This window comes from Salminus brasiliensis, chromosome 25 (assembly GCF_030463535.1).
Source record: "Salminus brasiliensis chromosome 25, fSalBra1.hap2, whole genome shotgun sequence".
NCBI lineage: Eukaryota > Metazoa > Chordata > Actinopteri > Characiformes > Bryconidae > Salminus > Salminus brasiliensis.
In genome coordinates, this window is record NC_132902.1 from 20,431,550 (window position 1) to 20,459,081 (window position 27,532).

Here is a 27,532-nt window from a genome sequence, read left to right on the forward strand (position 1 = left end):
TCGGCAAGCTGCCACTGTTGGGCCCTTGAGCAAGGCCCTTTACCCTCTCTGCTCCCCGGGCGCTGGAGTTGGCTGCCCACCGCTCTGGGTGTGTGTGTGTACTCACTGCCCCTAACACATGTGTGTGTGTGAGTGTGTGTTCACTACCAGATGGGTTAAATGCGGAGGACACATTTCGCTGTACAAATATGTGCACCTTACCTTAATCATACACCCAGGAACCTTTCAGAAACCTTCTTGAACCTTCAAAGAGTCTTCTTGAATCTTAAAAAAGGACTTTGGTAAATGAAATGTCCAAAAATGATCCACTTGATGTGAAGTTTCTATACAAATTCTCCATTATTCATTCTCCTAGAACCCTACATTCAAACCAAGAACCACTTAAAAATCATTATTATAAACAGAAGGACACCAATCAAAGTTCTTTGGATTGATGCAATAGAAGAATTGTTTGTTTCCATGAAGAACCTTGGAGTACAGAGTTGTTCAAATATCTAATTTAGTAAATGAGAAGTGCAAGAACCTTCTACTTAATGTAAACATTCTACACCAACAGCCTATTCTTCTCCTTCTTCTTCTTCCTAGAATCCTCTATTCAGGCCAGGAACCTTCAAGGAACCTTTGTTTTTTTTTTTAAATGAAGGACCACCAAAAAGAGTTCTGTGGAGTAATTTCATAGAAGAACCTGTCGGTGCATAGTTTTTCTAATAATTATTATGGTATATGAGATGTGCAGGAACCTTTCGCTTAATGTAAAGGTTCTACATTTTGATTCCATGAAAACCCACCCAGAGTGTGGGTGACCACTTGAGATGTATGAGAGTGACAAAGCATTTCACAGTATAACAAAGCTCCACATAATATAAAGGTTCTCAACCAGTTAATGTACGAGAACGGTTTAGGAACCCCTTTGTTTTGCAAGTGTAAGCTAGGCCTTGGTAATAATTATGACTCCACTGCTGTTCAGAGCGTACATTAATCCTGCCACCCAGATACAACCTGCGTTTGGGATATTTTCTTTTGCCCGGGCGAAAATGATACAGCTGTTATTCAAGCCCAGCGTTCCACCAATATTATGAATTCTGTTTGACTCTCCATCTGGCTGTGTGAGTGTTTATCAGAACATATGTTCACTGGTAACACTGATCCTCCTCAGGAATAAAACAAAGCCCCCCGAACGCTGCAATTATGATGCGCGCTGGCTTTCACACGAACGTGGCCGATCTGATTGCATTCGTCAAAATGGATTTCCATCTTCGCCCGACCCAAGCCCCCTTCACCCTACCCACCTCCTTCCCCCACCCTTCCCTTTTTTGTCATCTCTCCTTTTCCTCTCCTCTCCATCCTTCTCTCCCTTCCCTTCTCTCCTGCAGTGGTACTTTTTAAGTTCAGAGACTGAGAGCATGTCTTCATTAGCTGCATTAACATTCAGCGGCTGTAGTAAATTCTGACAGTGAAAAGGTCCCCGTAACCTTTAGTTGTGCAGAAATTTACTTCCCAAGAAAATTACAGCTGGCACTGTCTTAATTAATGCTCGCTTTCTTTGCTGAAAACCCAGGGCTTGTCAGGAGGAGAAGAGGAGAGAAGAAGGGGGTGGGGGGTGGGGAGGGGGTTGATAAAAAAAAAAGGAGCGGGAGAGGCAAAAGTGGGAGAAATAAGGAGAGAAAGTGGATTGTGAAGATGGCTGAACGTTCCGAGGGGCCTTGAGAAGCTGAGCCGGTAATGATAAGTAAGTAACTCACCACCCTTGACAGTGTTCTTCTGTTTTGGAGCTTGGGCTTGGAGGTAGAGGGAGGCTTCCTCACACAAATACATTCAGATTCTTTCCTTGCTCTCTTTCGCTCCCTTGTTTCGGGCTTTTTGTCTTCCGCCGTGGTGTAAAAATGAAATCTTTGGCCAAAAAAACTAATACATATTTTATCCCCTGCTATCTCCTGGCTGCACGTTGCGTAGCATGGCTTTCTGGAGGAGCACTGAATCTTTGTAATACCAGGGCCACCAATACGCCGGAGAGGAGGCCACAAACAGATTAGAATACTACAAACAATCACTTCTTAGCCCAGGAGAAGAGGGGTTAGAGCAGTTCCTGTGGAAATACAAGTAGACTGGGCTGAGATTGGCAGCCATGTTCGGGATTATGTGATGAATCCTAAATGCGGAGCATTGGGCGCTCGTACGGTGCTTGTTATGTAAAATAATGCAGTGAAACGCTGGAATGCTGAAGCTCCGAGCTCCAGGCTTTTGTCACATACATGGACGTACAACACGCAGAACTGTGTAATCAGTCATACCTGATTATGGCCCAACACTAAACACTACATTATGTTCCCTGTGCATTAATTGCGTTGCTATGACAGAGGAGTTGTCATTAAGTTCCTATCGGGCGCAGGTCTAGAGGGCTAATGTGTGAATATTTCCTATAAAGTGATGTTATTTTCTGCGCCTGTCACTAAGTCCAGGCCCTCTGGGTTTGATCATTAACCAACACCAGAGGGGGAAATGTCTCTCTCTCTCTCTCTTGCTCGCTCTCTCTCACTCACTTCTCTCTTTCTTTCACTCTCTCTCGTTCTGTCTCTCTCCGCAGACACTAATTAGCGGTTCTGACTCACAGAGTGCTTGATAGACAAATGTCAGAAGACTCTTGTGTGGGGTATTAATTGCTGAAATGAAAGCTGGGGGCGACAGCAGATGAGCGTGCCGATCTCGCTCTACAGATGTTTTTTTTTTTTTTATACCAAAATCTACAAGTCAAATTAGTAACAAAGCAACAGTGTCATAGTTATTCTTTCTTTGGCATTAAAATATTATATATTTTTTGCATTTAAATATGCACTTTCTTTTGCCATAATAAGACATTCATAGGTAGCACCATTCCCACCTTTATGGTTGCTTTATGATTATATATGAGAAATATAGGGTCTTCATATAATTCCTTCAATATAGGGCCTTTCTCACACCCACACTGTAATATTGAAAGCTAGGCCTGCTCAAAATTATAAAATAACTGAATGCAGAGCATTTCGTTTAAGCTCTTCCAGAGTTCTCACAGTTTTGTAGTTCTACATCTCAGTTATGTCAGAAATGCACCTTGAGTTGAGCTTCAAAAACATTAGTAAATGAGCTACAGCTAAAATTGCTTAAATACTTTTGAATATGTTAAGTCTGTGGCTCCTCACCCTTAATCTGTTTACTTTTTATTCCCATCTGCAGGTTAGATCACATGATGCCCCCAGACTGGGAGGCTTTTGATAATGGAGCACTGAGCACTTGCTAGGGTTTGTGGAACCTCCTCCACTAGATGAGCAGCAGTTAGACTCTTGTGCCACCCTAGAGCTGTGAAATTACACTACATAAAACACAATTTTGAGGAACTACCTTTCTGCTTCTTGTTGGACACATGCTTTCCCAGCTCTAGAGTGGTGTAACTCACTAACTGCTTGCCTGTCAGGAGACTGGAGGTTGTGAGATTGAATTTCATCAATGCCACAGAGAAGAAGAAGGCCTCACAGCATGTGATGGGGAGGTCCTAGCCTGCAGATAGAAATAACCAGTAAATAAATTGAGGGGGAGGAGCCACAGACAAAATATCTTAAAAATAATTTAGCAATTTCAGCTGCCGGATATTTAGTATGTTTTTAAGCCTCAGCTTAACATGTATTGTTGACTAAACAGAGATGCAGAAGTAAAAAAATATATATTTTTGACTAAACTAAGTTGAGTTAACCAAAACTCTGTAATCACTTTATCATGTAATCAATTAGTTTATTATTTAAAATAGAATTTTACATTTTAAATATAATACATAAACATTTTGGAAGAAAAGGAAAAGAGGTCTGAATGTCAAAAAGTAAAGAGAACAATCCCAGATATAAAAATATACATTATTACCAACAGAAATACACGTGGCAACATTAACCATGCTAATACCTTCCACTTATCATTTGTCTTGCCATGTTTGTACAAATGCTTGCCATGTACCGTATGGTGGAAGGTAGATCATTAAACTGCACAGTCTTAGTATCTTAGTTCTAAAATTTACTCCAAGTCTTAGCACACCGTGACACAGCTGTGAAAAGCACAAGAACAAAAAAAGCCTCAAAAGCTCTTTCTCACTGTTCATGAGCTCTCCGTAACGGCACAGATTGTGTCACGTGGATCCTAATTGAGCAAGCCTATCCTCTTCCAGAGGAGGAAAAAAGAGCAAGAGAGTCATTTTTGTGACTGAAAGTGGCATATTACTATCACTCCAGCAGCTCAATAAGGTATACCAATTATATCGACTAATTAAAACAATTAAAACATGGAGGGCCTGGTATCTAAATTTTCCATGTCAAGCCTGGAGTCAGCTTATTAAAATAGTCCTCTAATGAGCTGCAGACAGTGTCTCAGTGTCTCTCCTTTCCTCTGGCCCTGTCTCCTCTGGACACAGAAAGAGAGAGAGAGAGAGAGAGAGAGTCTGCGCAGAGATAAACCTCACACATTACATCACATTTTCACAGTATTACTATGCCACGTCGCTACAGTATCTGTGTGTGTGTGTGTTCTACAGTCAGTCCCAGCGCTCTCCTGGTCCTCTGTGGCGCAAAATAAAAATCGGACCTTTAATGTGCAAAGTTAGCTGCGTTCTCAGCCCCAGACAGACCACCTCAAGCTAAGTTCAAAGCACCTTTAATCAGAACAGCTTGGCAAGGAGGGCTCTCGTTAGCGCAAAATAGGATCCGAGTGACATCATGGTGCAAATTACTGGCCGAACTTTCCGCTTCCCAATTCCATCCGATGTGTATATTTTTAACCTTCTCTTGCATGAACTCGCGAATGGTCATAATGCCTTCCTAAACAGTCCACTGACCTTCTGAAACACCCTTTTTTTAATTCCAACCTGTCTTCTCCTCTCACACTTTCTCTGAACCAACAGAACACTGGAGCCTTGTCCCGGTCCGATGATAAACTGCTACTGATTCCACGATTCCAAATTGTAATTTTCCGAGTGCAGAGGTAGGACTCAGACGATTGATCAAATTTAGCAGCAACTTGAGCAACCCTTCCCTGTACTCTCTCTCTCTCTCTTTCTCTCTCTCTCTCTATCTCTGGGTCTTGCTCACTCTCTCTCTCTCCCCCTGCTCTCTTGCCCAAAGACCCTCTTTAAATATTCAGCTAGATTTATGAATGGTCACTGTCTCCCTCAGCTATTTATATCCCCTATATTGACAGAAACACATTCTGGAAGAGGAATGAAATTTTGGTTTCTGTGAGTGCGACTAGGGGGAAGTTTGATAGAGTGTAATCTGACACAGGGTTGGGGTGGTGGGGTGGTGGTGGGGGTTGAAACATTCAGATTAATGCATTTTGTGGAACAAAAGTAGACAAGGATTTATTCATATTTTCCCTCCCTTTTTATGAAAAATTCAAATGAAGGTCAATTTGCAGGATTACCTGCCTCTCTGTAAAATGTCTCAGGACATTTGTCAGGGAATGAATCAAAAATTAAAGACATGGCAGACTATTTCACCGGAAGGGTGGGATTAAAATGTGGGAATCGGACGAATACATGTACCTGTGCATGGATTTAATGGATATAAGCATGTTAGCACAGGGTGCTGCGCTAATCAGCTAGCATTTTGTTTAGGCACATGGCTCCTTGGCGGAGATCACAGAGGGAGATTTTACTCTCATTACCTGTAGGGAGGTCGGAGCCAGCTCTCTATCTTTGTCCCTGCCTGCTGAACGTTGCCCCTAGTTGGCCTCTGCTTACACTAACATCAGAGCCATGCTGATCTCTGGGGACGCTGGGGATCGCCGCTCGATCCGATTATTTGGGAAGGACAAAGTGCTTGTGTTGATGAAGAGCCTGCTCGAAAATCTGGGAGTTGAACAAATCAATGCGAATCCACTGGGCCCTGGAGCATTGATCAAGCCCTCTGTCTGCATTGACAATCCATGCCTTGTTTAGCTATGCGCGCGAATGTGGCGAAATGAGCCTCCGGTGATAGTTTTTTTTTTTTTTCTTCTTCTTCAGTCTGGTCCTTTTCTTCCCTCGGCCTCCCTGCCTCCTTCATCCCCCCCACCTCTGTATTGACAGGCCGCCATGATTTATAATCACACATTCAGAAGTTTGAGTGAAGAAGCAGGCAAACCAGGCAAAGTTTTCAGTTCAGTTTGACAGCCTGGTATACATGCAAGAGGCTGGGGGTTGAGGGGCGGCGGTGGTGGTGGAAGATTGTGGAGATTCAAGTCTTTTAATTCCCTTCTTCACCCATGGCTTTTTAAAGAGAGAGAAACATTGTCTCTCCACATAGTTTGCGGTGGAATCAATCCGCAGAGAGCTAGCGAGAGACGCTCAAATGAGGGCCGCTCATTACGGTAGGACGTTGTTTGTCCAGGAATCCTTTTCCTCCCACCTTGTTAGAGATGTCCAGCCTGCGTAATTGGATCCGTCTCCAAGCTGCAGAGCCTTCACACAGACAGACGCTCACATACCGAGAGCTCGCGTAAATGACAAATGTTCCACCTCTCCGAGAAAGATGACCGTTTAAAGGAATGACGTCTCGTTATTAGGCCCGGCAGACACATTCTGAAGGCTCTGGCAATCTCTCCAGCAATGAGTAAAAGAAATCACTTCACTTAAGTCTGTCTGTGTTGATTTGAATGCAGGCAGCTTCTTCTGATTCCATCCGGTGGACGTGGTCGTAACGAACAAACATTCACTTTGAGGCTAATTGCTGCTGAAGCATGTGAAAAGTGTATTATTATGAAACGATCAGGACCAGAAATCTCAGGCACTCCACCAATCCGACTCTGCCCTTTTTTTATTTTCTTTTTTTTAACAGGTGAGATGAGCACATCTGCGATCATTTGACTGACTGGTTTATCATTCAGAGTAATCAAAGACAGTGCAGTCTTCTCGCAGGTAAGGGCAAACCATGTGTTTCCACACGCCAAAGGTTCAGCACGGACATTCCAAGCAGAGGTGACTCCTCTTTCTGCTGTTGTTGTTTATTGAAGTGCAGGACGTTTCTGATTATATGAGGGATTTGTTTAGGTCCTGGAAGATGGTGTAATGGCATTCTTGATATGTGAGTCATACTTTCACCTGGGAATGTTGTTCTGAGCTCGGACAGTGTGGTGAAGTTTTTCTTACACATGCAACCACCTGTTGGTCATGGACCCAATTTTCAACAAAGCTGGTTCTCACGACAGCAGCGGATCTTCCCAAGTTGCATTCAGTTCTAAATCCATCAAAGGATTCTATCGGCTGCCGTATTGCACTGACTTTCACCTCCAACAAGGGACACTTAGACCAGGGGTTCTCAGTCCTGGAGTGCCACTACCCACATTTAAGAGTTTGCCCTGTTCCCAACACCCAACACATCTGGTGCATAATGAACTGCAACTAACAAGTCTTTTGTAAGGTGAACCGGGTGAGTTAGAGCAGGGTTAACAACATAACATACAGGATAGAGACACTCCAGAACCAGGATCAGGACCAGGACCTCTATTAGGCCTGTTTCACACATGCTACCTCTGCATGACATGAGCGATATGGCTAGTAACCATATGGATATTTTTTTTCTTTTCTTTTCATTGGTTTTTATATTTCATTGTGTTTTGCACTAGCCCTATTCCCTAGTTTCAGTGCTTCTTTTGGGATGCATCTGGGATTCAATGTTTGCCCACTCCCACAAGCTGTGTGAATGCTATAACCTGGATTGTATGTGAAAAGATATTGTGTGTGAAACAGACTTTATATCATTCCCAGATTCATCAGCATTGTGCAATAGCTGTTATGGATTGCCCAAGAAGTAGATGTCATCTAATTATTTAGGCAATCTCTTGCTTTGCAATTGTGACATGGCCAAGCCTGGCTTGGTCCAAAGACATGTCATTGCAAGTGAAGGAGGCCATCATTAGGTATAAAAAACAAAGCAAACCTATCAGAGAGAAAGAGCAAAAACTTTAGAAGTGGCCAAATCAATCATCTGGTACATTCTTTGCGAAGAAACTGGTGAGATCAGCAGCCTTGGAGAGAACCCCCTTTACAACATCTAGTCATCAGTCACAAACTTTCCAAAGGAGGTAGGCATATTATAGTCAAATTACTGAACACAATTCTATGGACAGATGATGCCAAGATTAACTTAAGTATAGACAATGAAAGTAAGGGTTCTTTCTCCAAAGCACATGACAACATCTATCAAACATGGTGGAAGCAGTGTCAGGGCATGGAAATGTATGGCTGCCAACAGAACTGGGCCACTGGTGTTTATTGCTGCTGTGAATGTGAATAGAAGAAACAGGATGAATTCTTATGAGTATACTTTCCATACATTCTGCTCAGATTCAGTCAGATGTTGCACAACTGATCACAGTACAAATGGCTATTGACCCAAAACATACCACAAAAGCAAGCCAAGAGCTTTTTAAAGCAAAGAAACTGAATATTCTTAATGACCTCAACCCAAATAAGCATGCTTTTCACTTACTGGAGACAAAATCTAAGACAGAAAGACCCATAAACAGGTCGGACTATGTAAAAGAAAATGGCTGTTATTCCTATGAACCAGACTGTAAATCAAAATCAGACTAATTTATTGCCTTATTATGGACCATAGATTTGAATTATTTTAGGAGCCTACAAGATATATATACCATGATATGATATATACCATTTAGCTGAAAAGCAAAAAGTAGATGCACAATATCCTGTTAAACTCTTTGCTGGATTAATATCATAACATTTCTGTTGGATGTAAACATGTGGACAATGAATTGTCAAGTATATGTAAAAAAAAAAGCCCCACTGTTGTATGTGTATAATCAGTGAATTTGCCCTGGCATATTGTGTATATTGAAAGGCATGGGTTCATACTGATAACTTTTTTCATTCAATAATAAAATAATACCTTATTTGAATATTGCTTTGGGTTTCACTGGAAAACAAGACACTTTGCTACAGACTGTATAGTTGTAGAGTTATCTCATACCACACAAAAGAAGTGGACTCATCTCACACATAAGCCGACCAAAAGTGAGAGGGTGATTTAAACACTTTCAATTTGGGTGGAACATTACTTTAATTCACTGATGCATGAAACATTAAAATGTAGAAGGCACTAAAATGAAGGCAGACGAAGTGAGAGAGAGCGAGAGGTTTCCAGTGAGGTGGATTTATTAGGAGTGGCCCATGCTCGTTTGCTGCCATTATTAGCTGATTAGGTGTCGGAGGAAAGAAGGGACCTGGCAACCTCACAAGCCGAGAGGTGTGAGCCATTTTACATTTGCACACAAAATGGAGCCGGGATAATTAGCACAGCATCACCAGAATATTCTGACAATGATGAAGAAGAAAATGGAGAAAGTAAAAAAGTATGATTCTGAAAACAAACTTTGAGTTTGTTGGAAAAGTTAATTGGAAACGTTGTCAAGAACGTATTTATACATTTAGAATACAGAAGAAAAGCCTGCGACATATTCACATTGCTTGTCCTACAAAAGTAATGTTGTTTTTCAGAGACTAATTCAAAACATATCCTGTCCTATCAATGATATGTATCTCCATTTTTTTCTATTGTGTGGACATTCCATAATAAATATCGCCCAACATTACTTAGAATCAAAATTAAACTCAAGCACATTAACCCCTTTACACTGCAGGGCTTATTACACAATAAGGCATATAATTCAGTAACTACATGGAATAGTTAAATTTGTGTATCTGTACATTGGAATTTGAATATCAGACATTATGTTACATTTTGGTAAGTGCATGTCGGAAGTGGATAATTTGTTACATAACTTGTAATTACATATTGGAATTCCACAATGTGTTAAATTTGTGCAATTACATATCAGAATTCCCTACTTGTTTCATCTAATAATTACATTTTGGAATTTCACAACTTGTTGCACTTGCGTAATTGCATTTAGGATTCCACGTGTTACATTTGGGTAATTATTTACAAGAATCCCACAACTTGTTACAATTGGAACTCCTCAACTCATTAGTGTAATTACACATTGGTAACGTTTGCATAATTGCAAATCAGAATTTCAATTCTATGCAACCAAAAGGATACACTGAATTAGAATCTAATTACACAAATGTAACACATTACTCAAATGCTACCACATCATATTATTCTCATATTCTGAATCATGCAACTGCTATATGTTATGCAAATAATACAGTTCAGTTAAAACCAAAAATAAATATATGAGGTAAATTGGAAATACATGTAACATATTCAGCACATGTAAATATACATATTTTTTCTCTATGTGTACTATACACTTTCCAATGTGTACCTCGCATTTACTTGTTTAATAAAACTTATGCGAAGTGTAAACAAATGTTGTTGTTTTTTTTTTTTTATCTAATCAGTCTGTAAGGAGGATGGAGTGGCTGTAGTTTCAGAGAGGAGTTACTAAATAGAATAAAAGCTGCAGACTCATGCAAAGCATGCATCTTCCCTGCTTCCCTCCTGGAGTCTCACGTCCTGTTTGCACACTGATTTAAACCTACCGGGTCAAACCTCACTGCTTCCTTCCTGTCTGATAGGAAGTCATGAGGGCATGCAGGTGTTTATGTATGTTTCTCTGAATCTGTTTGTCCACTGGGCATTATGAGCACTAATTATATCAGCAGCAAAGTATATTCATGCTGAGATGTGGTAGAAACAAAAAGCAATATATATATATATATATATATATATATATATATATATATATATATATATATATATATATATATATATTAATATATATATTATATATATATATATATTTTTTTTTTTTCTGAATTTATACAGCCCTGTTCTAATCTGAAAATAATAAATAGTACACCTCAAGCTTTCAGACTTTAAATAATTTACATCTAAAGTTTTACAATCTGCTTTTTGATTTGCTCAGACATAATAGGCAAAATAAAAACCAATGAATGAACTCTTAAATACTGCGCATTCTAAGATCCATGAACGGTTCTTGCCTTGGATGTATGGCTTTAAATTAAGATCATGCAGATGTTTCTTCAATCTTTAAAAAGGTTGTTCGCACTAGTCAATGGAGGTCCTGGAAATCTACCTTCCTTCAGAGCTTAGGTGTCCATTCATAGCTTGGAGATGTCCTTTAGTGCATCATATCAAAAATAACAATTTTTAACACTGCATTTAAATAATAAAGGGTCAAAATGGTTCTTGTCTTATAAACAGCTCTAAGAAAGTTCTAGGAAAACTATTTAACTAGTATAAAAATATTATACTATATGTGAGTCTATTTTCTATATGTGGTTTCCATTAAAGAAATGTTTAGTATTATATATTTTAAGCAAATTTTCCAAAAAATCTGAAAACTGAAAAGATCATGCAAATCAATCAGTGTTTCGATCAGTGACTGTATTGCATGAATTCCAGAAGATAACATGAAACACTTGCACCTTAACGTGTGTGGTGTATACTATGGAGGGGGGGTCAAACCTTTATTAGCTCTCAGTAGAGCAGTTTTGACGGATCTCTGTCAGCTGTAGACTTCAGAGGTGCCGGGCGGAGCCAGCAGTGGCCCATTTAATGAGAGCTGAAATCACTGTCCCACTTCGCTGTTGCCTACCGAACCCCTGCAAACAGCCTCACAGTAAACAGTTCTGAGAGGACGTTGTGTCAAATGTGACTTTTGTTTGCACTACATCATCATTTCTGTGAAAAACATGTTTTTAACATCATTCAAATGTGTCTTTTTACAAGAAACAAACGCTTCCACCTTAATATCTTGGAATTTATTTTATACTCCAAATTAACACAAGAGACGTGTCTGTAAAACTCCATATTTACAAAACAAATATTCCTAACAGAACTTACTTCTGAGATTGTGCAGGAAAACTGCACTGGTCCTGCTGTAAACTGCTGCTCAAAGAAGAAAAACCAAAACTCCCACACCCCTCTGCACATGGCACAGTAAAACGGAGGCCAATCCAGCTCTTCTGTTCTAAATCTGCCCAGGAGAGTGGAGGTAATTCTGCAGAGCAGTCCCTGTTGTTGCTATTATCTGCTTTATTGAACATAGCACCCCGTTTCCAAGGCCATTTACATAAACGGAGGAGTCTATATATTAAAGAAGCACCAAATGACTCATGACTTGGGGGGAACGGAGGCCCCATCCCTCTTTTTATTCCCCCCCTCCTCCTCCCTCCAGATTCCCCACACTCCACTCCGGCGCTCTCTCCACCTCTGCATTGCAAAGCCCCTTACATTAAATTGTGATAGATGAAGAACGGAGGCCATTCATACAAATCAATGACTTTAGTGTATGTGTCATTAGCTTGAGAGATGCAGGCAACGGTCAGTGCCATAAATCAAGCGATGATCGGCCTGTCTGCGAGGCAGCGCAGCTCCCCGCACGGCCGCATGCATTAGCACACAGGAGAGAAGAGCAGAAAAAGAACAAGAAAGTGGCTCGTCTGCTTATTAGCGCCATTCGCTGCTAGCGTGCCAGCTAGCGCCCCTGTGAAACGCATTGGTTTCTTTGTTTATTTACAGAGGAGATGAGGACGGCCATCCCCAAAGATCAGACTGCCCGCTGGATTAATGGCGCACTACTCCAGCTACCTTGATGCCGATACTGATGGCAAAGACCCAGCGACCTAAAACTCCAGAGAGACAGCGGTCAATAGTGGACCCTTTCACCCAGTGTAGCACAACGGAGAAAAAATCATTCTCTCCATCCATGAGAGAAAGAGAAACAAAGAGAGACAGTGAGCGAGATTAATAAAATGTGTGGGACTGAGCTGTAGAACAAATCCAGAGAAACAGTATAGCTCTGTCTGAATTCACTACCTATGACAGAAAGTGTGACCTCCATGATGTCCAAGCCATTCTGTAATGTTAGAATGATTAAAAATGAATCCTTTGGTCATTTATGGTCATCTCTCAGTGACCTAACTGTATAACAAACACAGTGTAGTGAATTATAGTGAATGAGTAAAGGAGTAACCCCTTCCAAACACAGTAGACACCGATCAGCCATTAAATTAGTACCAGGTAAAGTGAAAAATATTGATTATTATCTGACAAGAACCAAACTGTGATGGCTAGACGACCGGGTCAGGATATTTCCACAACATCAGGCAGGTCGTGTGGGTTTTTTTTTTTTTTTTTTGGTATTCAGTGGTCAGAACCTAACAAACGTGGATCAAAAAAGGACAATGGGCCTCATTATTGAGGCTCATTATTGCAATCCATGGAGGTCCCACCTCACAACTTACAGAAATTAAAGGATCTACTGCTAACGTCTTGGTGGCAGATACCATAGGACATCTTCAGAGGTCTTGCGAAGTCCATACCTTAGTTGGTCAGATCTGCTGTGGCAGCACAACAGGGACCTGCTCAATATAAGGCAGGTGGTGCTGATGTCATGGCTAATCGGTATCTGTGTTCTGTAGTACAAATCAAATCATTAGTTAGAAATGAAGAACCTCCAAGTAGAAAACACTGGTGATGCTGCCCTGATACATGTCCTAAGTCTTCTGCTTGACTCAGCCTAGGCCTGTGATGGCTTTTTGGACAATTGCATCCCCTCCCATTGTACAATGTTCTGAGCATGTGTCCTCCACTTATACACCCCACAAGTTAATCTATTAGACTTCTTCCCATTCTCATTCTCTCTTAATAACCCATGACCTAGTCCATGACCTAGTTAGTGACTGACCTCCAGCATTTTACTTTCCATTGCTTTTCCTCTATACTGTAACTAGACTTGCTTTCTTGAATTTTTGTGAATGAACCAGCTAGAAGACTTGGGTTAAATTTGTTTTACATACATTTGTCCAGGTATTTTTGGTTTAATTCTCCTATGGTGCACTTGTGACCTTGTGAATTTACCAGAATTAATTTATATATGATAATTGATAATTGATATATGTAATATATGTGCCTACTTCCATAACGTTAAACTAGAATAGATCTTATAACCTTAAGATGCACTCTAAATTATTTAACCCACATTGCAAATTGGGTTTATTAGCAAACATTTGAAGCTTTTAGCTGTTTGCAATAATTCAATCAAACAAGACCCATTTAAATAGCCCAACATAACTAATATAACAAGTGGTTTCTCCGCATTTAACACAAAATGCCACTTTTAATGATGACTGTAGTCTCATAATTATTCAACCGCTTAATGACAACCATCTTTAGTACTCAGTAGATCACCCTTTTGTTGTTATGACCTGCTGCCAATGTGATACATAGCCAGATGCCAGCATCTGACAGGGTTCCTGAGTATTCTTAGCCCATTTCTCATGGGCAGTGACCTCTAGTTCACCAATAATCATGAGTTTGTGCATTGCAACTGCCTTCTTCAAATCCCACCAAAGGATTTCTATGAGGTTTAAGTAAGGCGACTTTAATGGGCACTCCAGGATCTTCCAGAACTTTCTTTATTTTCAGTATATGGTTATTTCGTCCTCCTCCAGAGCGCTGATCCATAGACCCAAAAAGTTGTGACTGTCTGTGGAGCGATGAAACAAGCCTGGAAGTTTTCGAGTGTGTTTGGATCAGTGGTATGTCTGGAGGAGGAAGAATGAAGCATGTGTTGAAAAGGACACCCTGCCCTCAGTGAAGAATGGCGGTGGCTTGCTGATGCTTTCAGGCTGCATTGCTTCCTCTGGCTGCCCGGGGTACGCTCCATTCCCTGCCGTCTAAGTTCGGCAGGATCTGCGAGAGTCCCGATGTTGCAAGACCTGGGTTATCAAAGCGGCCTGTGCTAAAGACAATCAACAGTGCTCCCATCTCATCAACTGTCAAGATTAAATTTACAATTTTCTGCCCACATGTCTCCTGGTCTTCTGGTAAAATATGTAAATGCTGTGATTTTGTGACATCAGAAAAACAATTAAGACGAGACAGATTAGAGTAAGAGTTGGAGTTAGGTCATGCAAACTCTGTGGAGTGTAAATTGGATGGTAGATTTTAAATCCTGAGCTTTTTCATTTACAGAAGTGAAGAAAAGTGGGTTTTCCATAACATGGATATGAATACAAGGTTAAACATGGAAGCTATTCAGTTTCTGCTTGCCTAAGTAGGGCTACGACTCTTTAAAACACTCCAGTATAATTCACCACTGTGATCTCTTCCAAACAAATGTTCCACAACAACAGAAATGCATCTTGTGTGTTGGTACTTCAAACAAATCATTTGCATGAACATCCAAAATATAATATTCTGTGCTTTTGTTTCTCTCAGGCTTTATGGGCCAAATAAATATCACTACAACCATGCAGAGTGAGTAGCCAGAGACCTCTCCCGAGACGGCGGCTGCATTTGTTCTAAAGAAATTAAAAATAATTATCTGCTCATAAACAAAAGTTACGTTTATTTTCATCTTTGATGTCGGTGCTCATTCTTACCGTACAATAGCCTGGTGAATGGAACTGAATTGTAATTTTCTCCTGTGATACCAGTAAATCAGCTGGTTTGATATGGGTTGTAAGGGATGTTAATTTCATCTGTGGACAAACACAAAGAGCCTCGTTTTAAAAGCAATGTGTTTGTGCAGTATTTGTATCCCCGCCATTCTTTCTGTGTTCCTGTGCATGTGTGAGTGTGAGAATGTCAGTGTTGAGCCTTAACACTGAACCAGAGTCAACACAAAAACATGAATACAGTTCATGCAAAGTACATAACTCTAGTTATATTTACTTTTACCTAACCATAGCAGTCAGGGGCACTGCCAGGATTTTGGGCGCAATAAAAAGATATTACACTGGACTCAGAACTCACAAATTTTTAAGGTCCATGTCAGTCACAGGCTCTTATAATAATCCTAACCTGCCTGGTAACAGCTTTACATTCATGTTGATGCTCCACTGACAGCAACAGGGAGGATAGCGCCTGTTTGGTAGAGCTGCACGAGACCTCTTGAGAGAACTGTGTGACGCTGCGTAACCCGAGTCATATTTGTGCAAAATCCTGCAGTATTACTCTACCACCTCAGTCCACATGCTTCTTTCACCTCAGATGCTGCTTCTATATCTCTCAGCTTGTCAACAAGTGCAGTGTACAGCTGTCCATGAGAGAAGCAGCAAAGCGTGATTTGTATTTACGACGTTGGAGTAAAAGTGAATTACACTCTCCAACTGTAGAGGGACATATTAATGGTAATGTAATCTTGCTTTAGCCGTATTACGGATTTGGCTTAATTTTGCATGGGGTAGCGCAACCAAAGTGCAATGGCTCACGCTGGGTAAACCACCTTTGTGATCTTGGTTTGTGAGCATCCCTGCCAGGTAAATAAGCAATCTGTGCTTAGAATTAACCCCCTTAAAGTGTTATTACAACCTTTTATTACCAAAAAACAGCCCCGTCAGTTTGCACAGACATCCCTGTAGTTACTGATTAATACAATAAGCCTTGGAGTGTTACAAGGTTAAACAGGCTGCTTTGTTACAGGTCTATGTAAATGAGATCTGTTCTAATTGGCTTTCCTGACTTGCGGCCCATAAGAAAAGCTGCATACTTCTTAATTTTAACATAAATGGGTGGGGCTAAACTGATACTGTGAGCTGTATGGCAGGGATGGGGAACTAAGAGCCAGAGTCCAGCACCATTCAGTAATTTTACTGCTTTAATACATGAACTAAACCTGGTAATAACCTGATGAGTTACATCAGCTGTGCTTAAGCAGAAAATGACCAAACCGTTCAGAAATCCAGCCCTCCAGGCCTGGGCATCCCCACCTGTGCTGTGCAGGCTACTGCCCAAATTCCATCAGCTCAGAATTTACATAACACTACATAAAACCTTCTCACAAGCCAGTTCAAATGCTTCAGAAGTGCCTCGCTTTCCCTTTACTGCAGGCGAATGGAAGTGTGCTGTCTGACGTTCATGATATATGGCCATTGACACCATTAGACAAAGGTATTATTAGCAGATTAGGTGAAGCAGTCTGGCAGTGAGGTCCTAAAGAGCTGCAGAGCTGTGGGGATGAAGAAGAGACGAAGAGCCGGAGGCGCCGTGAACTCTCCCAATTACTTCACTGTGGAGCTCACATGGAGAGGGGTCAAGCATGAACGTGGATAATGTTGCTGAAATGATCTCTGTGCTAGACTTAAACACACCGATATCCACCCCAGGGTTCCAGCTCCAAAGCACACAGCTCTGCATGGCATGGTGCTGTGGAGAAAGGGAGGGAGGTGGACGAGAGAGAGAGAGAGAAAGAGAGAGAGAGAGAGAGAGAGAGAGAGAGAGAGAGAATGCTATTTATATGTAAATATAAAAGAGTTGAGGAAGTTGAGGAAATTTACAGTTGTTGTCATTTTGCTACAAGTGGGGTCTGATATCACATTGATAATATGGATATGGATACATAATATGTGTTTATTTATATTATTTATTTACTTATTTATTTATGAAACATGAAAATAAACAACAGAACATTTTAAATTGTAATTTTTTTCAAACAAAGAAACATTTGTAGTCAAGGTAAATAGATTGGCTTCTAAGCTACTGTATTTAAATTCTTTATATGTACAAACATACTTAGCCAATAAAACCTGATCCTAATTACAAACATTCAGGCAAACAATTTAAGAAAATCGGTGACACCGGCTGCAACAATATATTTTTTAATTTTTAATATATTTTTATAGCAATAAAAATATAGCAATAATATATTTTAATTAAAGTGTTTATATTTCCAGTTTTATGCACATGCAATGTGTGGTAAACGGGTCACAAAGCTGATGTAATTGATTGGCAAAGAGGAGTGATTGCATTTGGGCGTGCCAAAGGCCATAGTGTGAAGGAAGTAGCTGTATTTTTAGGTGTATCAAAGCCCACGGTCATACAGGTCTACCAGCAGTGGCAAGACTTTCAGTTTTCAGGCACCAGGAAACTGAAACTGAAAATTGCTTTACTTCCAGGCAAAAATTGCTTCAACGAGTCAACGCAGGTCCTTCACTGCCAATTTCTGAAAGTACACTCTACAGGGAACTGCATATCATGAACATATGGAGCAGAGTGGTACACAAGAGGCCTTTGCTCACTTCTGCTCAAGAATGACAAAAATAGCAGATTGTATATATATATATATATATGTGTGTGTGTGTGTGTGTGTGTGTGTGTGTGTGTATGTGCCTACAATGACAACATACTACTTACAGCTCTTTGGAAGCAGCTACAATCTCTGAATTGAAAACAAAGTCACACAACAAAGACTTATAAAAGTTATTGATGACTTTGATCATCATTTAAATAGACCAGTTAACCATATTCACCGTTAGTGTTTCACACAGATGGAATCTGCCCTCTGCCTTTAACCCATTTGTGCAGTAAACACACACGCATGCATACTAGTGATCACACAGTGGCAGTGAGCACACATTCCCGAAGTGGTGGGCAGCCATTGCTGCTGCACCCGGGGAGCAGAGAGCTCAAGTGCCCAACTGTGGCAGCTTGCCAAGCCTGGGTATCAAACCCACAATACTGTCATCAATAGAGGCATGCAGGATTGTTCTCCACTCTTGTAGCTTAATTTTAAACATCTCTCCCTCAATCCATTATGCAAAAACAACAGCGTTGGCCTTGTGACTTTGCAAGGTGGCTCTTGGGTTCTACACCCAACGACAAATGGCGACAAACTTTCTTAGCCCAAAAAATCCACGTTTCAGCTCAAATAATAGAATATCCTCTCCCCTACTGAACATTTACAATCACCACTTTCAAATAAAATAGTTTCAATGAGACTTTATTTCCAAAAACGTAAGGAGATCCACTTCCAAGCTGAAATATGCCATGGAGGGTGGCATGGAAGGTCAACAGCAAAAGTGGAAAGGAAGGGTGAAATCCACAGAAAAGGAAAGAGATAGAATGAGCTTGTGGCAGACGGACTTGGTGGGGTTGGTGCGTCTGCTTTGCTGGAGCTCCAGTCACTACCTGCCTGCTTCTCTCTTTCCTCCCCTTGTTTTGCTTCCATCCCTTTAGTCTTGAAGGAGCCTAATTAGCTGCAGCCGAGGGCTGCTCTCCCCCTGCCCTTAAATCAGTAATTGGTTTCAGTGCTGAGACTGTCAGGAAATTAACACATCACACCCTGACAGCTGTTAATTTTTTCCCCTCTTATTTGTCATGTGAATCGCCACTGATTTGCCAGCGAGCATAACAAATGAGTGGTTGGCAATCAGAGGCCAGTGGCGGGTGTGTGCGTGAGTGTACACGTGTGTGTAATAGCGCACTCGCGCCTGTGCTCCAGAAAGAAAGATATGACACGGAGAGAGACAGCGAGAGGAGAAGTAGTTAGGGCGAGACATTTCCAGCAAGTGTGAGTGGGCGGATGTGTGTTCTAAGCCTGGAGCTTTACATATACATTTTTGGCACGTGAATGTATTTGTGTGCACTTCTCCTCACTGCATTTTCACTTCTCTAGCTCTGAAAAGGCCACACAGCTCAAACTTGCATGAGGTCTAACCAAGTGGCCTTTGTTCCTAAGAGCCTGACCATTTCACTGCTCCATCATCTCCTTATAGATGCATTTATGCATTTATCTGCTGGTTCGTTTAGCAGGCAGAAGATCATGACTGCCGACAGTTTAGGCCAATCATGATTGCAGGATTAGAGAGCGATCGCCAAGTGGCTGATAAGATGGCCATTTACACGGGAGATAAGATCGGCTGATGACTGGGGTCAGGTGAAGGACATGGCTGCAACATTTCCTCCCCTGGAAGTGACTTTGCTTTGAGACAGCACTCAAACTTTACTGGTGAAACTTGGGAGGAATAAAAGATAGGCCTAACTCAGTAGTTTGGAAACTGTAGATGTCAGCAGCTGTTGTGGGATGGTACTGATAGGAGGCTAGATTGGGAGGAGGGGCTTCAGGCATGTTCCTCCCCCCAATGTTCCATTTTTCATGTTCCTCCTCCCAATCACTTAATGCTAAAAGCTGTGCATATAGCTGTGGAGAAGGCCATGGAACTGTGTTCTTTGGAATGATGGTGTACCACCCAATGCTTTCAGCAGGAGTTTGGGAGTTGGGGATGAGGTAGGGTGATCCAACATACTTACCTGGTCCTGTAACTATCTAGAGAGTAACTATCTCTACTGTCCAGGGAAGGAGGCATTGCTGTGAGGATGATTGTATTCAGTGACAAGAGTATGTTAGTGATGTCAGTATGTTGGCTGATCATCACCCCACCTCATCCCCATCTCCCCAACTCCCCAACTATTGGATGGAGCACCATCCATCATTCCAGAGAACGCAGTTCCACTGCTCTACTGCTCAATGCTGGAGGCTTTATACCCCTCTAGCACCTACCTGGCACTAGGCACAGTGTTCTCTACAGGTTTAGGACTAGACCATCTGTGTCTGTGTGTGTGTGTGTGTGCATTTGTACATCTGTGTCAGCAATGGGTGCAACTTAAAATAGCTGAATGCATTTGTTTGAAGGGTTGTCCACAAACATTTCAAAATTTAGTACAGTGTACTTTTAGTGCCGTATCCTTGTGGCCCAGTGTTCACTCACTACACTAATTTGGAAACATGAAAATGTCTCATGTCTCATGAACATGAACCACAGACCAGAACTCACCCGCAGCATGGTTCTGACCAAGATCCAATATCAGAACGATCAATTTTGGGTCTTTTTACAAGCTAGATTACTCGCTGATGCTTAATGACATGTCAATGACACTGCTATACTCAAGTCAAGTCAAGTCAAATTTATTTGTATAGCTTTTTACAACTGTTGTTGTCACAAAGCAGCTTTACATAATTAGTAATTAGTAAAAGACAGAAAGAAAAGGAATAGCATAAGAAGACATGAAGGATCCAAGACCCACAGTGAGCAGTGAACAGCGACAGTGGCAAGGAAAAACTCCCTCAGAGCTGGAGGAAGAAACCTTGGGAGGAACCAAGACTCACAAGGGGGACCCGACCCATCCTCCTCTGGTCAGAACTACTTATAAATTATTCATAAAGTCTATACAGATATAGTCTGTCATAGTGTTGCTGTTTATTATGATATGTAAATATCTCATGATATGTCTTGAAGAAGTCTTCAGGATATCTTAGAAAGTGCTTCTCAGAAGACATGGACCTTGCAGTTGGAGGTAGTAGTTTGCCCCTTGACAGGTGGAGAAAGGCCAATATATCATTTTATGTTTTCCTGTAGATAACATTAGCTTTTATAAGTGCAAATGTAACCAAAAACTTGAAAGGATGCAAGTAAAAGCTGAAGCTATAATACCCTAATTGTAATTTTCTTGAAATATGGTGCAAAAAATCATCTCATATTTTGCCATCTTCAAAACTTCGAAACCTTCTTGACAACGTAGATAAACAAGAGGCGTAAGTGCTAATCAGAAGACACGAGCCTTGCAGATGGAGGTAGTATTTTTTCTCCAGTCAGACAAGAGGAGCTGAGATGTTTCCAGGCCTTCCATAAATCCCTCAAACTCTACAGGCAGATAATGGCCCAATTAACCTTTTCAGATTCCTCCCGTCAGCACAATTTACAGGGGCTTTTTATGAAATGAACTTCTCCTCCTCACAAAGCGGCTAAGATTCAGATCACTCCGAGCGGCCTGATCAGCCTTCTGCCAAGCAGCGGGGAGATGAACCAAAAAAAAAATAAAAAACTGACTGTGACCAGATTTTCTGTTCTCTGATCTCTGATGCTCGACCACCATTTCGTCCATTTGTGGACCGTAGCTAGCTTCAGGTTCCTCGTAATCAGCTGAGAGAGAAGGAAGGGGAACATGAAGGAGGTTCCAGGTTTATAGGTCAGTCTGGAATCCAGGTTAAGGGGTTTGCAGGTGGAAGTGAGAGGACCAAGGCCTGGTGGTGTGAGAGAGGGTTGTTTGAGGGCGCACTGTAAATTGGCCCATTTGCAGTTCTGCTGGGCCTATGAGCATCACCTACTCTCTGAGAGGGAGGTGCAGAGGCTCCTCGTTATGTTCTTGCCTACTCCAAGCGCAGGTTCACCTCGGAGTTCAACAATGCTGCCCCCTTCGCCACCCACTCTCCTTACCTTGGAGGTGCAAAGCCTATGAAGTCCTCATTAGACCTTAAGGAACGTAATTACACAGCAATAAACAGTGATAATAGGTGAATAGGTGTGAGGCAATGGGGTTTTAGGCTTGTCTGTCTCATTATTTTACCTAGCAGCTGCAGATGTGTAAACTAATAAATTAATAAATAATAACTAAAGCACAAATGACCACATTTTTAATGGAGCCACGGCTTCAACAGCTTCTGACGCAGCCCGAACCTGCGGGTTGTGGCACTTTGCTTTAAGTTGACATCAGTGAAACGTGCTTATTTCAGTTCTACATCAGTGGGAAAAAGACTCAAGTACCCAAAAATGTAATAAAGACGCATGGCTGGGCAAAAGTGGCTGAAAAACAGGAGGGAGAAAGATCGAAGGAGACAGAAGGCAGACAAAGCGGTCCGGTGGAGACGTTGTCACCAGGCATTAATCAAGCGGTCCGGCTTTTTAAATGATGGTGGGATGCAAGGACAAACAAATAAAAAAAAAAAACGCCCGAAAATAAAACATGGCGCGAAACTTCTTCTGTCACTCAAGAAATATATCTAAGTCCATAAAGTGTTCCCTCAGGTCCTTGTTGTGTCTCTGTACACTCAGTGTGTGCGGCTGTGTATACTCACTCCATCTCGACTCTGTCAGGGAGTAGGAGCAGTCAATTTGGCCCTTGCATGTGAGTGTGTGTGTGTGTGTGTGTGTATGTATCTGTGTGTATGTCTGACTGACACCCCGAGGGTACAAATACAGTTATACAAAACAAGAGAAGGAAAAAGGCCCCTGTGTGATATTTCTTGATTTTGACAAGCGCCCTGCCAAGGTGAAATTGTGTCTGATGCGCATCTGAAGCCGACCCCCCTCTTCCCCGAGCCGCGTACATGAAGTTAGTGTTGTTTTCTACCTCATCTCTTTTCAAATGTGGTGCAGGGGCTTGGCGAGAGAGGTGGCTCCTTGCGCCTCCGTGTTTCGCGAAATTGGACTGCCTCTCCCCATTATTGTAAACATCATCCCCGCCGACATGGCTGGCGGTTGCCGTGGCGTCAGACGGGGCTGCCGTGGATACATCTGCTAAAACACATCCATTAAGGCCGAACTATTTTTGATTTACATGTTGAGACTTCTTAAAAGTGTCACATCCAGTGGACGCTACCTTACAGACCCCCTCCCCTCCCCTTCCTCCCCTGTGCTTGACAGCTTGCGACAACCACTGGTTCCTTCCTACTCCTCCCCTTCCTCCTCCTCCACCTCCTCCTCCTCCTCCCCTTCATTCTTTCTTCCCCTTTTCCTCTCTCTCTTCTCTCTTTGCAACTTCCCCCAAAAGGAAGATTTCTCTTTCGCTCAGCGTGGGTCATGTTGCACTGTGCGACCTCGTAAGGCTCAATAAACAACACTCCTCCTCTATTCGTGTCTCTCTTTTTTTGTCTCCCAATCTCTCTCGCCCTCTCTTTCTTTCTTTCTATCTTTCTTTCTTTTTTTTCCTCTCCCCACTATCTCCCTCATTACGGAGTAACTATGACTTAATGACCTTACAGTCAATGCAGTCCTATGTCACCTGTCACGCCGGCAATTACTCTGATCCCTGCCGCAAATTGTGGATTGCAGACGGCTTCGAACATCCTCTCCATTGTGATGTCATAATGCAATTTATAATGATTTAAAAATATACGTCTGTGACACGGCTATGGCATCGCATAAAAGGACAACAAAAAAGCTCATTAAGGATGTGGAAAAGTCGTTGAGACCTTTATTGGCTTGAGTCGCTTCGTAATTAAGCTCAAATCATACAGTTCTTAAAGAACAGACAATTAAAACAGAAATACTGAACATTTTTTTTATTTAACATGGATGGCAACTTTTTGCACTGTACATTAAAAAAAGAAAAAAAAAATACAATAATAATTGCCCAAAAGTTACAGAAAGAGACTTAAAAGAGAGATTTATAGATTTGTCATCATATTTTTTTATCCGGGATAATGTGTATTTGTTCCTTTACCAGTTACATTCTAAGGCTTCTATCCTATAATTGGAGACTGTAATAAGATACTCATTGCTCATTTTGTTGATACACGTCCCTTCATGTTAAAGTCAGTGGAAAATATTATACAAGAGTTCACTTTCTTGTTTAGTGTGCTCTTAAAAGTAAAGCTGCTAAGGTGCTGGCACAATGATCAGAGGGTCGCTGGTTCGAATCCCGGGTCATGCTGCTTGCCATCAGCAGTCCGAGAGAGCACAATCTGCATTGCTCCTTCTGGGTTTGGATTCATGGCACTTCGTGTTGGTCAGCACAGGCGTCTGTTAGCTGTTAGCTAGTGTTGGGGGCATTGCTAGTGATAGGTGAAGTTCACACGGACAGTGGTGGTGTAACTGATCTCTTAAAATGGGTAACATTGGAATAAATGTGCAAAGCATTATTTTGACTGATGGTTTAAAGGTTTAAAGAAGTCAATGTTATCATTGATACATTTAAAAGTCTCTGTGGCACAAATAGTAGTTTTTCTATGGCTAAAAAAGCACACACACACACACACCTTTGTAATACCTTCATTTTAAAGAGTGTAGTGCTCCAGGCAGTCTTAATTTAACTTCTTAAATCACTTTAACCTCTTTTAATTATAAAAAAAAGACAGTGATTCTTAAATAGCAACAAATCAATTAATTACCTTAATTAAATGAAGGTATTACAGATGTATCTTAACTAAACCATATCATTGGTACTATTGATTATTTTAATTAGAAAGTTCTTTACTAATTTAAAGGTTTGTCGCCCCTACAGGTCATTTACAAAATGGTTCATCATGACAAGACAAGACAAGACAACCATATTCACCATTAGTGTTGGACACATTCACCATTAGTGTTGGACAGCCTCCGCCTTTAACTCATCCGTGCAGTGAACACAGTGAGAATAGTGGCAGCACAGCATTCTGCTTTTCTTAGTTATGGAGATGATACAAAATAGGATTAATGGACAGAAACTCAGGAACCTCTCATTCTACTATGGTTATTTTTGGGGTTAGGGTTACGTTAAGGGTTTATGGTTAAGGTTAGGGCCAGGGTAAGGTTAAGTTTAAGTTGTGGTTAGGGTTATGATTAGGGTTAGGGTAAGAGTTAGATTAGGTTGGGTTGTGGTTAAGTTCAGATTTAGGGTTTGGTTAAGTATAGGTCATGGTTAAGGTTTAGGTTTAGGGTTTGGTTAAGTTTGGGTTATGGTTAGGATCAGGTTAAATCATGGTTAGGGTTAAGTTAAGTTTGTTTTATGGTTGGGATTAGGGTTAGGTTAAGTTTGGGTTAGGGTTAGGATTAGGTTAAGTTTGGGTTAGGGTTAGGGTTAGGTTAGGTTTGTGTTAAGGTTTGGGTTAGGATTGGGTTAAGTTTGGGTTAGGGTTAGGATTAGGGTTAGGTTAAGTTTGGGTTATGGTTAGGGTTAGGATTAGGGTTAGGTTAAGTTTGGGTTATGGTTAGGGTTAGGATTAGGTTAGGTTTGTGTTAAGGTTTGGGTTAGGATTAGGTTAAGTTTGGGTTAGGGTTAGGTTAAATTAAGGTTAGGGTTAAGTTAAATTTCTTTTATGGTTAGGATTAGGGTTAGGTTAAGTTTGGGTTAGGGTTAGGATTAGGTTAAGTTTGGGTTAGAGTTAAGGTTAGGGTTAGGTTTGTGTTAAGGTTTGGGTTAGGATTAGGTTAAGTTTGGGTTATGGTTAGGGTTAGGATTAGGTTAAGTTTGGGTTATGGTTAGGGTTAGGATTAGGGTAAGGTTAAGTTTGGGTTATGGTTAGGGTTAGGATTAGGGTTAGGTTAAGTTTGGGTTATGGTTAACGTTAAGGTTAGGGTTAGATTATGGGTTAATTTAAGTTTAGCCTATGGTTAGGTTATAATTACACTGGATCTAGGTTGCATCAGTCAAAGTATATTTGGGACACATTGTACAAATCCCGAAATGGTCATTTATGTACAAATTCCTCCTGAGACCAGACTGGGTTAAATAGTCTGTCACATTTGTTCACAGTCTCTAGTAGCAGTCTTTAGTAACAAACACTGTTGCTGTGCTTTTTATGCAGAAAAGCAAAAATCTCATCTCATCTGAACCCACTGGGGACGCATTTGAATGACAAGTGTAAACAGAATCCAAAGTAGATCCAGCTTCTAATGTCAGGTGTAAACAGGCCCTGTGAATTACCTTCATTTTAAGAGTACAGTGCTCCGGGCATTCTTAATTCAACCTCTTTAATCAGTAAATCCAGTACATTTGGTGTCCCACGTTCCAAATATCAATTAGCCTCAATAAAATTAAATGCCTTGGTAGACCTTACATGTGTCGCACGGCTGCCTTTGGATGTGCTGCGAGGCACCGCTTCATCTTCACTTGCAAAAATTTCATGAATCCAAGCGATTTCATAAAAGTCCCATTATATCTGAATTTACTGATGTTATGGCTTATGCTGCAAATATCTCAGCAAGGTGTGAATGTCGCCAGTGGCCATGCTTGTAAAGAATGAAGCAGTAATATGTATTGTGTGTGAGGGGAGGGAGTGTATGTTCTGAATGACAATATGACTTCCTTTATATCCTTCTAGTGCAGTAAGACTATATAAAAGATGTCCATGAATGTATTACAGGTAATGGATTATCTGGGTTTTTTTTTTTTTTTTTTTTTTTTTTATGGACGTTTTGATTCCCACATATGTTAGTGAGTGAATTACTTAGTTTTCACCCAAATGCTCGGGGCTGATAGCCATAACATTGCGGTGTTATGATTCATTTATTAAAAGGATATGGAGGCATTCAGCAAGCTTAAAGGAGAAATTGGACAGAGAGAAAAATGCTTCTGATAAACACAGCCTGACTCTGTGCACTGCTCTTGGAAACGAAGGCAAAAATGACCAACGCTGCTGAAAAAGGTTGAGAAAGGTTACGTGGGATTTACTAGCGTACAAAATCCGTATTTATGTTTAGCCGTTATGCCATCCTTTTGTCTTCGCTTTTGTCGCAATGCACACTTAGCGAGGACTCAGAGTGGCTTGGCCTTTATTGGATCATAAAGGTTTGCATGATACGAGCGGTTAAAAGGTGTCGGCTGAGATTTGAACCCCCACATATCAGGGCGAGCTCAAACAGTGTGCTAATACAAGAGCTGAGCACCTTGACCTTAGCATTAACGGAACTCTTTAATGCAGGGGGATAAAACTCATTTGAATGCATGACAAACGAATGGAAGCCGCCTTCATGTGGCTTCTTCAATCAAGAGAATCTTAAATATTTTCCACTATAAAAGAAGAGCCATGCGTGGCCAGCTGATTGAATTATACAGGTAATTGCACTTCTCATCATGTTCTTCAAGCCCGTTCAGTTGATCTATTAAAATGGGTAGATTGTGCTTCTACACTATATGGCTGGGATGTGTAAGGATGGGCTCTTTCAACATCGGGGTCAAGGACGCTGCACTTGTTCTAACTTTTCATTATTAGACAGAGCGACAGCGCGACCCTCATATAACAACAAATCGACAAATTACTTCGACTA